The sequence below is a fragment of the Canis aureus genome, chromosome 26, assembly GCF_053574225.1.
Source record: "Canis aureus isolate CA01 chromosome 26, VMU_Caureus_v.1.0, whole genome shotgun sequence".
In the NCBI taxonomy this organism is placed as follows: domain Eukaryota; kingdom Metazoa; phylum Chordata; class Mammalia; order Carnivora; family Canidae; genus Canis; species Canis aureus.
The window spans coordinates 45038401-45052544 of record NC_135636.1 but is presented as its reverse complement, the minus strand read 5'-3'; the positions used below and the strand labels follow the sequence as shown (position 1 = coordinate 45052544).

The 14144-nt window shown below is 46.4% G+C and overlaps 1 long non-coding RNA gene across 3 annotated transcripts in view; it reads right to left on the bottom strand.

Moving 5' to 3' along the window:
• The window catches only part of LOC144298544 (uncharacterized), a 44318-nt gene that overhangs the window by 1234 nt on the left and 28940 nt on the right, over positions 1 to 14144 (bottom strand). Inside the window, exon 4 of one of the 3 annotated variants that reach the window (XR_013365478.1) lies at positions 5817 to 9007. The exons of 1 other annotated variant lie outside the window; for it this stretch is intronic. This is a non-coding gene — a long non-coding RNA (uncharacterized LOC144298544). Of the gene's footprint in view, positions 1 to 5816; positions 9008 to 11116; positions 13135 to 14144 lie in introns of those variants that run through there. One more of the 3 variants, XR_013365477.1, reaches the window with a different exon arrangement.

The following is a 14144-nucleotide window of genomic DNA, read 5'->3' as shown; positions in this document are numbered from 1 at the left end:
GTGCCTTTGTCTCTCTCCTCTTCCTCGGCACCTCCACCCACCCACCCAACAAGTCTGAGCAGGAAATGTTTAAAGACCAGTGAACTGCAAACCCACTAGGCATTTTTCAAAAGAATCCAGGTTAAAGATACCTCCAGTCAAGATGTAGCAATCAAGTTTCAATTCCAGCTCTTCCGTGGACGTGATTCCTAAATATCGAAACCCCAGTGGTCTTTATCTGGACCAGCTGCTTCTGATGTCTAGAAGGAATGTGGCACATCAAGTGTGTGAACACTGGCTCTATTGTATCCAAACAGGCTGATTGAAGCCTGGATAATTGGCATGTAACCTTCTCTATTAATAGTGCAGACAGATATGTGAATTAGCTGAATCCCTCCGACATATGCCATGCATTAGCTAAAGGGGCTTACAATTCTCCAAACATCTCGGCTAACTATTACACCAATAATTAGGCTTTAGAACTTGATAACTTTGGGGGGAAATCAATAAATAATGGTGAAGCTCCCTACTGCCTCTGAATGAGAAGTGCCTCTGCAATGTTATTTAATTTGGGGTTCGAGGGTTGAGGGGTGTGGGGTGTGTGTTTGTGTGCGTTACTGATGCTGAGTTTCTGGAGGAGACTGGTAAATTTGGGGAATCTTTGTTTGGCTTCTGTACTCATCGAAGTACTGAATAGCAGCGTACACTTGTCAACGTCCTGTTTAAACATCTTGTAGAGGAATATACCCTGAATGAGGCTATTTAGAACTGCACATTTCTGAATAGATGGTTGGTCTCACATCAGTTCCTGAGACTACGTGGGCTGATCTTTAAGAGCCCCAACTGCAGTCAGATCACCCAGGTTTGAAGCACAGCTCCCCGACATACAAGCCCGTGGCCCAGAGCACTTGCTTATCTTCTCAGTGCCTCAGTTTTCAGATCTGGAAAACGGGGAGCACAAATACTCCTATCCCACTGGGGGCTTTGTAAGGGTTAAATAAGTTGTTGACTCATAAAATATTCAGGGGCGCCTGAGTGGCTCAGTGGTTAAGCGTCTGCCTTCTGCTCAGAGCATGATCCCAGGATCCAGGATCAAATCCCACATCAGGCTCCTTGCAGGGAGCCTGCTTCTCCCTCTGCCTATGTCTCTGACTCTCTCTCCTTGTGTCTTTCATGAATAAATAAATAAAATCTTTTAAAAAATAAATAATAAAATATTCAAACAATAGAGTATAAGTATTTACTTAACAAAGTATTAATAATGAATAATTATTACATATTGATAAATTAATTATTTATTTATAAATATTCACTAGAAGTGTTTTTCAAACTGTGGGTTGTAACCTATCAGTAGCTGGTAAGAGCAATTCAGTGAATCCCAACTATCACTTTTAGGATAGGATAGGAATAGGATAGGGTAGGATAGGATAGGATAGGATAGGATAGGATAGGATAGGATAGGGTATTACATAGAAAGGGTAAGCACCATTTTATCAAACTCTTTGTGGTGTGTAAATAAGTGTGTGTGTGTGTGTGTGTGTTGTGTGTAGGTATAGTGGGTCCTAACATAAAAATGTACATACTTCTTCTAGTGGGTCAAGTTTTTTAAAAATGTGAAAAACCTGCAATCAAATAATTCAAAACCTGGAGACAAATGCATCAATAGGAGATTGGTTTAATAAATTAAGTTACATCCATTCAATGGATTATCAAACAGTTGCTCATATGAAACAAAGGTCAGTTTCCACGTGCTGAATTGCACTAGACCCCCAGAAGGAGTATTTTGTAGAAGGCAAAAACATTAAAGAATGTACTAATTTCAACCCTTTCTATATAAATATAAAGGGCTTTGCTGGGTGTGTGTTTGACTACCTGGAACCTCAGCCTGCTGACCGTTAGGCTCCTGTGCTGAGTGGGAGCTGGTCTTCCTGGAGGGTGGCCTGCCTGGTGATAGGTGATAGGACTACCATCCATCCAGGTGAGCGAGCCAGAAGCCTTAGGACCACCGCTGACATGTCTCTCTCACTCACATTAAAGGATTCACAATCCGTTCGTGTGGCTTCATCTTTAACCCTCAACCCCTTTCCAAGCTACTGTCATCTCTCCCCCGGGGAAACCACATCAAACTCCTCCTAACTAGTCTCCCTGTTGCCTCCCTATCCTTCTCAACTACCTAACTAGTCTCACTGCCACCTCTTAACTAGTAGCCTTCAGTCACCTAACTATTCTTCCTGCATGCATTCTTGCCTCCGTTCCGCCCATCTTCCCAGTGGGGCCAGAGAAACATGACCAGCCCCCATGCCTCCCAGTAGCCCTTGGGACAAAGACCAAAATCCTACAATAGCTTTTCTATTGGTTTCCTACGGATGCTATAGCAAAGCACGAAAACTTGAGTGGCTCCGGGGCACCTGGGTGGCTCTGTCGGTTTAGAGGCCGACTCTTGCTTTCAGCTCAGGTCGTGATCTCAGGGTCATGAGATTGGGCCCCACTAGAAAGTCTCTCCCTCTGCCCCTCCCTCCACTCGCACACACGCTCTCTCAGATAAACAATAAATACATTTTAAAGAAAAACTTAGTTGATTGAGACACAAAGAGATAAGAAAGGCCCCAGTGCCTCACTCAAGGTGACCCAGACAACCCAGAAGATGGGAGGGGGTCCCGGCTTGATCTTGGGGTCATGAGTTCAAGCACCACGTTGGGCATAGAGATTGCTTAAAACTTGAAAAAAAAAAAAGATAAATAAATAAACCCAAGAAGAGGTAGATGCATGAGTCTCAGATGAGGCTCTGGGGCTCAGAGTCTCACTGTGGCTTCTTATCTGGGTGTGGCCTTCATGGACTCATTTAACCTCTTTGAAAGTGTCCTTGGCTCCCTCAGGAGAATAGCAGAACCTCCCTTAAGCTGGCGTTGCTGAAAGCATGAAAGGAAATACCGCAGGCCAAGTCTGCACAGGCCAGCAAGCATCCATAGGCCCCGGTGATGGGCTTACGGTAGTGGCAGCCACAGGTCATTTGCAAATGCTTTCTTTGGCCTGGAGTGTTTTCATAAACGAGGGAAATTTCTTCTTTTAAACTGTGTATTTTAGCCTCCACCAATCCATGAGAAGGTCTGGCCACCCTAGGGTCATCTCTGCAAGTGGCGCAAGCAGACAAGAGCCGAGGAGCACCTGTCACTCTAGCGCTCTCTCTTGGGCACCGCGGGCACCTCCCCTCTCCCCTGCCCAGGACTGGGTCCCATTTCACTCAGACCGTGCCCTTGTTGGCAACGGAGTTTGCAGGTCAGGATCGGAGCAAACATCAGAGACTTTCCTGAAATAGGGCAGGTATCTAAGGGAGGACTTCGAAGGCGTGAATGTGGTTCAGAGAAAGAAAGAAGAAACAGAATACTTGGGAGCTAGCAAAATCATTAGGGTCCTGTAGCGGGCCCCCCAGCCTGGGAGACTGTGGACCTGAAGAAAGGAGCTGTGGGAGAAAGCCCCCTGATTAGGGCTGTGACCTTCGGGTGGAAGGAGCAGACCCCCTAGGGCGGCTGGGAGTTAGGGAAATAAATACCCCCACCCGTGTCCTCCTGCCAGTCTCCCACAGGTGCCTCCCACTGGCCAAACCCAAGTGGAAACCAGAGCAAGGGAGTCTAGGTAGAGTCTAGAAAGGGCAGCCATAGAGCGGGGAGGACAAGGTTGAAGAGGAGATCGAAAGGGGAAAAATGACCAATATTTAATATACCACTGATTTTAAAATTCTTCCTCTTACCATTTTTCGCTATGAATAACAGATTGTATTAAAAACCACCCTCTTCATTACTCATATTTTCAATCCCAGTTCCTCTATATTTTTAGAGCCTTTCCACCCAGCCATGTAGAACCGGACCCCTTGTTTCTCCCAACCATGTCCCATTCACATGTCTAGCATCCACCTAACGCTTTTTTTTTTTTTTTTTAATATTTGTTTTGCAGGTTGCTGTTGCTCACTGAAGACAGGAACTGTCTTATTCATCTTGGAACTCCCAGAACCTAGCACTCTTGTCAGACATATAATAACTACTAAAAACCCGGAGATGGTGGGTGGATTTCCATGTATTGTTCTCGTAATGGAGGGGAGGCCCGAAAAGTGAGTGGTAGAGAATAAATGTCATCACTCACTGTTCCCAACTACATCCTCTTTCAAAGAAGCCAGTGGTCATTCCCCAGATCAACAAATTAATAACAGTAGCGGTAACAATAATATTAGACCAGTATTTGGGGGGCACTTATTACACGCCACTCTATACGTGCATATGTATGCATTCATCTATTGTCTTTCAGTAATACTCTAAGTCATATAGTATTACGCCTATCTTGCAGAAAAGGAAACTGAGGGATAGAGAGAGTAATTATCCAAGGTCTGTACTGGAGTCAGGATTGGCCACCAGGAAAAAAAAAAAGGATTGGCCACCAGATCTGATGGATTCAGAGTCTTCAGCCATAAACCCTGCCTCTTCTTGGTTAACATAGCCTTAACTTACTATTACTTCTAATATTTCTAGGCTGAACTATATGTTATCCTTTTTTTTAAGATTTTATTTATTTATTCATGAGATACACACAGAGAGAGGCAGAGACATAGGCAGAGGGAGAAGCAGGCTCCCTGCAGGGACCCCAATGCAAGGCTCCATCCCAGGACCCTGGGATCATGACCTGAGCCAAAGGCAGATGCTCAACAACTGAGCCACCCAGGTGCCCCTAAAGATTTTGTTTAAAGGTTTATTTATTTTTATTAGAGAGAAAGAGAAAGACTGAGCAGAGGGAGAGGCAGATGGAGAGAGAGAGAGAATTTCAAGCAGACTTCCTGCTGAGCATGGACCCAGATGCAGGGCTGGATCTCACAATCCCGAGATCATGACCTGAGCTGAAACCAAGAGTCAGATGCATAACAGATGAAGCCACCCAGAAGCCCCTATATACCTGTTATCCTTATCAACATGTATCAGATGTTTGGTTATGCAGCAAGTAGAGACCTGACTTATCCAGTGGCTTAAGCTTATAAGGGTTGTTTCCTCTATAAAACCAGAAGTCCAGAGGTCATTTACTTCTGGCTTTGGTTCACTGGCTCAAGGATATAAAGGGATGAGGTTTCTGGGGTGCCTGGCTGGCTCAGTAGATACAGCATGCAGCTCTTGATCTCCAGGCCATAAGTTCGAGCCCCACATGAGGTATAGAGATTGCTTAAACTTTAAAAAAAAAAAAAGATGAGGCTTCTGACATGTTCTTGGACTTGCCCTCTTAGTCACAAAGTGACCACTTGAGTTCCAGCAATCGTTCCCATATTCCACGCAGGCAAAAAGAGAAAAACAGAAGGCAAAATATCACCTGCCCACTAGAAGAGGCCTCTTGACAGAGCACTCCCAGACATCTCATCTATGTTTTCTGCTTTCACTTCAAGAATCACCTTTATTGGAGGCACCTGGGAGGCTTAGCCAGTTAAGCTAAGTGTCTGACTTTAGCTCAGACTATGATCCCAGGATCTTGGGATTGAGCCCCACATGGACGGGCTCCGTGCTCAGCAGAATCTTCTCCCTCTCCCCCTTCCTCTCCCCCTGCTTGTGCTCTCTCTCTCAAATAAATAAAATACATATTTTTTAATTACCTTTATTGGCAAGAGTGATGAGGATATATAGATACATCATCGGAGCATTGCTGGGTCCTACAGTATGGAGGCTCTGCCCTTAAGAAAGGGAAATGGGGGTGGGACACCTGGGTGGCTCAGCGGTTGAGCCTCTGCCTTTGGCTCGAGGTGTGATCCCGGGGTCCTGGGATCGAGTCCTATATCGGTCTCCCCACTGGGAGCCTACTTCTACCTTTGCCTATGTCTCTGCCCCTCTCTCAGTGTCTCTCATGAATAAATAAAACCTTAAAAAAAAAAAAAAAGGGGGGGGGGGCAGCCCGGGTGGCTCAGCAGTTTAGTGTGGCCTTCAGCCCAGGGCATGATCCTGGAGACCCAGGATCGAGTCCCACATCAGGCTCCCTGCATGGAGCCTGCTTCTCCCTCTGCCTCTCTCTCTCTCTCTCTCTCTCTCTCTGTCTCTCATGAATAAATAAATAAAATCTTTAAAAAAATAAAAATAAAAATAAATTTAAAAAATAAAATTAAAAAAAAGGAAGGGGAAATGAGTGCTAACGAGACAATTGATATTCTCTGCCACCATCCAAGTCTTTCTGTATATCTATCCACATTTATATCTTCATATATTTATGCTTTACTCCGGGGTGTGATAAACAAGGCCCACTGCCTGCTTGTAAATAAAGCTTTATTGGAAAACAGCCGTGCTCATTTATTTATCTATTGTTGATGGCTTCTCTCCCCACCCCCCACAAAGGCAGGAATTGCTAATTCCAACACAGGCCATCCAACCCCCAGAGCCTAAAAATAGCTAATATCTGACCCTTCACCGAAAGAGTTTGCCGACCCCTGTTTTACTCTCTCCCTTTTTATCTTTGGAAAAACGCATTGTACCTCACTGGGACCCATTCACTGAAATGAGAACCGAATATAAGAGGTGAGCCAGTGAGCCATCCTGCACCATGACCGCAGCATCTCTTCTCCATCCCCGCTGCAGCTCGCATTAACAAAGAGCATTCAAGGAACATCTGAGATTGAAGAGGCATTTCCACTGACATCTGAGCCGTTCCATCCTGTCTTCCAGCAACGCTCACGACAATGGCAATCATTTTCACTAAAGAATAAACATACTTTTTGCCTCCAGATGCCCACAGACGTTCCGGGAAACTCACACACGGGAACAATCTAAAATTATCCAGCTTTGTATGCTATGGAAATAGTCTCATTCAAAGACAACTTCGTATTTGTTGAGATAATTACAAGTTTGATAAGTGCATATTATCTGAGGAATAATTTGTGAAGAATTATGCACGAGCCTAGGGTATCGGTTCAAGGATAGTTTATAGCAAATCTATATAGATTGAGATAAATCCAAAATATTTATGTGCCTATTGGCACATAAAAATCCGCCTGCCATTCTCCCATTCAGTTCTCCGTACAGGGCAGGTGTGGTTTTTTTGCCAGGGATTTGCAGCTGAATAAATCTCATAATTCAAAACGCTTCTCTTTGCCAGCCTACCAGCATTGCCACGTGGCTATACCATAAACACTTTGTAGTCCACTCAACTTGCTAGCTCCAAAATTGGGTCTCTTGACAAATTTGAGAGGAAACTCCCAGTACATCACATTTTGAGGTCAGTTAGACATTTCTAATATTTTATATAACATTATTTTAAATGCATATTATTTAAAATTTCAAAAAAGAGAATAAATAGAACTCAAATTCTCATAATGTTGATCACACTGTATTTAACTTGAATATATGGATTCCAGAAAAAAACAGAGGATATAAAAATCGATCTGAAATGCCTTGGGAAAAAAAAAAATGAAATGCCTTGGATGGGAATACCTGTCCGTATATCACAAGGTTTCTCAAACGTGGCATTTTTGACATCTGGGGCCGGAAAACCCTTTGGTCTGCAATGCTGTCCTGTGCACTGCAGGATGTTGAGCAGCATCCCTGGCCTCTCCCCACTAGATGCTAACAGCACTCCCCACTCTGTTGTGACAACCAAAAACGTCTCCAGACATTGTCAAATGTTTCCTGGGAGGCAAAATCACCCCCTGGTTGAAAATCACTGCTGTAGTATGTTCCAGAGTATTTGTTTTGGACAGAAATCCAGATTCTCTGCTATTTACTAGCTGCAGAAATGTAGGCATAATTTAACCTCTGCAGACCTGTTTTCTTTCTAGAACAGGTCCATAATAACAGTGTTATCTCACCAGGTTGTTGTACCATTAAAGGTAACAATACAGTAAACCAATAAATTCTCAAACCAGGGTAGGTATTATCATCGGATTATCCTTCTTAATTATCAGTGTATCTTTTGGTGCAGAGTCCTCATTCTGGGTTTTGCAGAATGATATGCCAGAGACAATTGCCCCCAGCTGGGTCTGATATGAAAAACTCGGGGCGCCTGGGTGGCTCAGCGGCTGAGCTCCTGCCTTCAGCTCAGGGCGTGATCCCAGGGTCCTGGGATCGAGTCCCACATCGGGCTCCCTGCATGGAGCCTGCTTCTGCCTCTGCCTGTGTCTCTGCCTCTGTGTGTATGTGTGTCCCTCATGAATAAATAGATAAAATCTTTTTTAAAAATAAATATATGGGGATCCCTGAGTGGCTCAGCAGTTTGGTGCCTGCCTTTGACCCAGGGCTTGATCCTGGAGTCCTGGGATCAAGTCCCACATCAGGGGATGCTTCTCCCTCTGCCTGTGTCTCTGCCTCTCTCTGTGTGTGTCTCTCATGAATAAATAAATAAAATCTTTAAAAAAAGAAACTCATGAGCTGATGAAATAAAAAATAATAAAAAATTTCCAAGTGAAATGAAAAATTAGATTTCACAAGCCATGAGAAAGATTTTTTTTTTAACTAACAAGCAAAATGAGCCCTCTCCTCCCCTTGGCAGGCAGAGGAAAAGCTTCGGGAAGCATCCTGCTCCCAGGCCAGCGCAGAGGGCTTTAAGGGAAACACACAACCTCCTAGAATGACCGCAGAGGGTGCTGATCGTTGCCGATGCCAACGTGGGGCTCTCCTGGTGCCTGGGTGGAATAAACGTGTTGGCTCTTGAAAGAAAGAACCAGGCAGATGGCTACCAGCCCCAATTATTTTCAAGTCATTTCTCAAGTGTGTAAACTATTGGTACTATTGTCTGCCTCTCTGCTTTCGGGAGGTTATTATCAGCAGATTAGCTGTTTGAAGCATGCTCTCTTGCCTCTGTTGTGCTGAAGAATGAAGCCTTCCCTTGAACACGGCACTTCCAAAACAAAATGCTGGCTCTTGAGAATACGTTTTCTCACCCCTCAAGTCCTGAATGGGAAAAATTTGGCTGAGATTGGCTTCTCCCGTTCTCTGAAATATATGCATAGCCCCTAGGAATTTATTCTTCAGATGGACTCCCACGCAGGTGAAAATAGGGTCCGGGGCTATTTACTGCAGCGCTGTTTATAAGAGCAAAAGGAGCAGAAAATTATTTAAGTGTCCGTCCAGGGGAGACCAACTGCATAGATTAATTAAATGGAATACTATGTAGCAATAAAAAAAAAAGAATGAGGAAGTGCTTCGCCGATATGAAGCAATCTCCAAAATACACCGCGAAATAAAAACAAACAAGACGTACACAGCACACATCACAGAGGTTGCTTGTATGTTCAGAGAATAAATCTGGAAAGATACATGAGAAACTTGTAAGAGAACTTTTCTCCGAGGAAGAGAACCGGGTCACTTGAGATTCAACAACCTTTTGTACCGGATGAACTTGGTACCATGGCAAGTGATGACTGTTTTTCTTTTTTTTTTTTTTTTTAATAAATAGGGGACTTAAAAGTTTAGATAATACTCTTCCTCAAAATGAAATGTATGACTCTAGTATTAATGTACCTTTTTAAAGATTTTATTATGTATTTAAGAGAGAGAGAACACAAACAGGAGGGAGGGGCAGAGGCAGAGGGAGAAGCAGGCTCCCCGCTGAGCAGGGAGCCCGAGGCAGGACTCGATCCCAGGACCCTGGGATCATGCCCTGAGCCGAAGGCCGACACTCAACCCAGGAGCCACCCAGGTGCCCCATTATTAATATAACTTGCTGGAAAACGAGAAACAGTTTAAATTGAACACTCTTCGGGAAGCCCGTGGGGGGGGGGGGGGGGGCGCTCAGCAGTTGAGCACCTGCTTTCGGCCCAGGGCGTGACCCCGGGGTCCCGGGATCGAGTCCCACGTCGGGCTCCCTGCAGGGAGCCTGCTGCTCCCTCTGCCTGTGTCTCTCCTTCTCTCTCTGTGTCTCTCATGAATAAATAAAATCTTACAAATAAAAATTGGACTATTTTCTCCCCTTCTCCCCCCGAAGTTTCCTATAGAAATAAGATTCCCGAAGGAGGGCAGCCCCGGTGGCTCAGCGGTTTAGTGCTGCCTGCGGCCCGGGGTGTGATCCTGGAGACCCGGGATCGAGTCCTGCATCAGGCTCCCTGCATGGAGCCTGCTTTTCCCTCTGCTTGTGTCTCTGCTTCTCTCTCTCCTCTCTGTGTATTCTCGAATAAATAAAAATAAAATCTTAAAAAAAAAAAAAAAAAGATTCCCAAAGGAGCTGAACTGATAGCACAGAGTCTCTGGGTCCCCTTTACCCAACTTCCACTATTATTAACATGTTACAGAACCACAGTTCATTGATGAAAACGAAGAACTCTGACACTGCGCCGCCGCCGTACGCGTCTCTAACCTCCAGGCTTGGCCCTGATCCACCTGCGTCTCTACCGCGGTCCGCGCAGCCCAGGAGAGCGACCCAGGGCAGGGCGGCTCTTCGCGGCTCCTCCGCCTCCTCCAATCGGGGGTGGCCACGCCCCCTGCCTCCTAATTGGCTCCACTCTCGGCCAATAGGAAGCGTCGGAGGGAAAGGCACGAGGCTCCGGAGGCGGCCTGGCGGCTCCTCCGCGCCTGCACACAACATCTCCCGAAGGCCGCGCATCTTCTCCAGGCAGAGGCCGAGCCTGGGAGATGCTCCAGGGTCTGTGCTGATGGCATCTACCTCTCGCTGGGCGCCTTGTATCTGCAAAGCGTCCTGCTAAGCATTATTGGGACACCCCGGCGGCCCCGAGTGGCCGGAGCTTACGTTAACCCCATTTTATGGATGAAAGTACTGAGGATTCCAGAAGCTAAGTGGCTCACCCAAAGTCACAACTGTTTGGTGGCAGGACAGAAGCAGGCCAGATCCACTTTTTTTTTTTTTTTTTTTAGTTTCACCTCTGTAGTCTGTTTCCTTCAGTCCTGGAAAGTCCTGCGGTATGTGTGAAAACCAAGGCCAGGGGAGGGACCATGCTACATCCAGTGCACACTTCACAAGAACTTGTGTTGAAGCGCAGGCTCCTGGCTCCCTCTTCCCTCTCTACCCCCAAGAGTATATTTTGTAAAGAAGGCAAGTGACGGATCCCTGGGTGGCGCAGCGGTTTGGCACCTGCCTTTGGCCCAGGGCGCGATCCTGGAGACCCCAAATCGAATCCCACATCGGGCTCCCGGTGCATGGAGCCTGCTTCTCCCTCTGCCTATGTCTCTGCCTCTGTGTGTGTGTGTGACTATCATAAAAATAAATAAAAATTAAAAAAAAAAAAGAAGGCAAGTGACTTGATCTCTCTCAGGCTCAGTTTCCCCATTAGGTGGGAATGGCATTACCCAGCTCAAGCTTTGAAACTCATTTGAGGTCATGGAGCCTAGCAGGGGCTCAATCTACCAAAGATTTTGTTTTGTTTGCTTGCTTCTGTGTGTTTGCTTTTTTGCTTACTGGCTAGATACCTCTGCTTCCCTGAGGTTAGAAGTGAAGAAGGCCCCAGTAGGAAGTCAGGAGCATGATGCAGGGAAAGATCCATTGGGCCTAGCTCAGCTGCGGGACCAGTTTCTTTTTATTTTCCAATCAGGGGCAGGCACTTGGTAAAATATGATAGACACTAAATGCTAGAAAAATGAAACAGAAAAGCAAAGACATACACAGTGCAAGTCCAACTTTTTCTTGGATTCTGTAGACATTAAGCTGATCTATCAAATTCAGCAGACCAGCCCTGTCTGTGCAGACCACACAGAAGGCAGCTCTGGTTCTAAGGAAACGTTTAGAGCTCTGTGCATGGGCCATTTTGCACACTGGTCTGTCCTGTAAAGTGGCTCATGTGAGCATTGCACAGAGTAGATCTGGGGACACAGACTCCAGAGCTCACAGCGCAGCCAGCACAGGAAAGACCAAAATATGGCAGGAAGTACACAGAGAAAGGTGATGTTCAGCTCCAGGTACATTTTTGCCGTGGAGAAAAACCAGCCCAGCATCGTCAGACCCGCAGATCTCTTCAAAGGAGCTACAAATTTTCACATGAAAAATCTCCCAATTTTTAAATGCGCTTTGATACTTAAGAAGACTAATTAACTGTGCCCTCCAACTGGTGAACAGCTTCATAACTTGTAGGGTTCTATATGAATTGAGAATGCAGAGTTCAAAATCATTAAGAATTTTAAGGGGGCGCTTGGGTGGCTCAGTTGGTTAAGCATCTGCCTTCAGCTGGGGTCATGATCTCAGGGCCCTGGGATAGAGCCTTGTGTCCAGCTCCCTGCTAAGCAAGAAGCCTGCTTCTCCCTCTCTCTCTGCTACCTCCCTCCCCCACCCACTCATGCTCGCTCTCATTTGTCTCAAATAAATAAATAAAATCTTTTTTTAAAAAGGGGTTTTAAAATATTGACAGCCAAGCGAGCATTCAACTAAGTGTGGGGCCTGCCCAGTGCATGAACCCATGAAGGCCAAACAAAATGTCTTTGGGTCAGTCTTCATGACTTTTGTTTTGTTCCTTGAGAGAAGGGGCTGTGTTTTCTGCAAAGCTTCCATGTACAGGGCCTCCCTTGCGTAGCAAGGGCTCAAGGATCAGATGAGATGAAGCTCTGTGTGGATGAATGAGGAGCAGCAGACATAGGTAGAGCATCTTGGGAACTCTAAGCAAATACAGCAATCAACATTTTATGGGATAGGAAACAAAAAGGTTCTTAATCTTGAGGGATAGCCCCAAAAAAGGGTAAAGACTTGCTATCAGTATCAAGAGCTTAGGTGCCAGACGCTATTCTGAGCATCTTATATATATTTGCTCATCTAACCTTCACAAAATCCTAAGCGGCAGGGAGAAACCAGCCCAGCATTGTCAGACCTGCAGATCTCTGCAGACCATGAGATTAAGTAGTGTGTCCAGGGTCACACGGCTGCGAAATGGTGGAGTCCGCATAAGCATTTAGACTGTCCGGTTCCAGAGCCTGCGCCCGCCGGTAACACCAGGCTGCCTTGGGATGAACGATGGCTAGGCTTCCTGGAGTTCCATGGAATCCTCAGGCTGCTCGGGGGAGAGCAGTTTGGCCAAGGAAGTTTTTGCCAGACTCAGATGGGATGAGGGGAATGGCGAGGAGAGAACCAACAGGAAGCATAGTTGGTGGGGGAGGGGAGGTCTGAAGAGTGAGGGGTACACATGGCTCCAAGTGGCCCCCGAGGAAATGGGCCTCCTCTTGCAGCTCAAGGACATTCAACTTCTCCTCTGGAGACAGAGACCAGGGTGGGGAGCTGGGAGTGGGGGGAAAGTAAAGTGAGTCAGGGTGACCTTATAGACGTGGGACAAGGGAAGGAGAGTGAGGAGAAAAATGCAGAGCCAGAAGTATCTGAGCAAACTAGAATGTGTAAGGCACATTCAAGAGCACCAGGGTTTAGCCCCCCCCCCCCCCCCCCCCGCCAGGTGGCTCAGCAGAACATCTGTCTTTGGCCCAGGGCATGACCCCGGGGTCCAGGGATCCAGTCCCATTGGGCTTCTTGCTCCGTGGGGAGCCTGCTTCTCCCTCTCCCTCTGCCTGCTGCTCCCCATGCTGTTCTCTCTGTGTGTGTCAAATAAATAAATAGAATATTTTTAAAATAAATAAATAAAAATAAATTTACATTTGGGGGATATATGGAGGCCCAGTGCATCTCCCCCTGTTGTGTTCACTTACAGCAGGATCAAGTGCAGAGGGGGTGCTCAGTAATGTTTGTTGAGTGAATGAATGAAGTTGAGAAATTACAGCTGAACCCAATGGACGGATCCATGTGGGTTGACCAACAAGCACCTGGGTGGCAGGGCCTATGGGTACAGAGGGAATCTCAGTTGAGAAAAGAGTCAATGTAGAAATCCAGGCCCCGGATCTGGCTCCTAAGTCGAAATGAAGGAGTGGGTTTGCCAGAGTTTGAACATTTACAGACGGCTCACGCCAGACCCACCAGCGGGCACTGTTTCTCAACCTCTGCGCTACTGGCATTCGAGGCTGGACAGTCCTTTGTTGCGGGGCTGCCTTGTGCACTGTGGGAGGGTTAACACCGTCCCTGGCCCCTACCCGGTAGATGCCAGGAGCACCCTTCCCTGGAGTTGGGACAACCAAACTATCTCCAGAAGGCTCCACAAGCCCGTGAGGGCAAAATCCCCACTGAGAGCCCCTGCCTTGAGATAAACTACCTTGTATTTCCACCAAGAAGGCCCTGGTTTCCAGGATTTCTGCAGATGGATCTGGGAGCTCTTGACACATCCAAGCTGAGAACGTCAGAGCAAG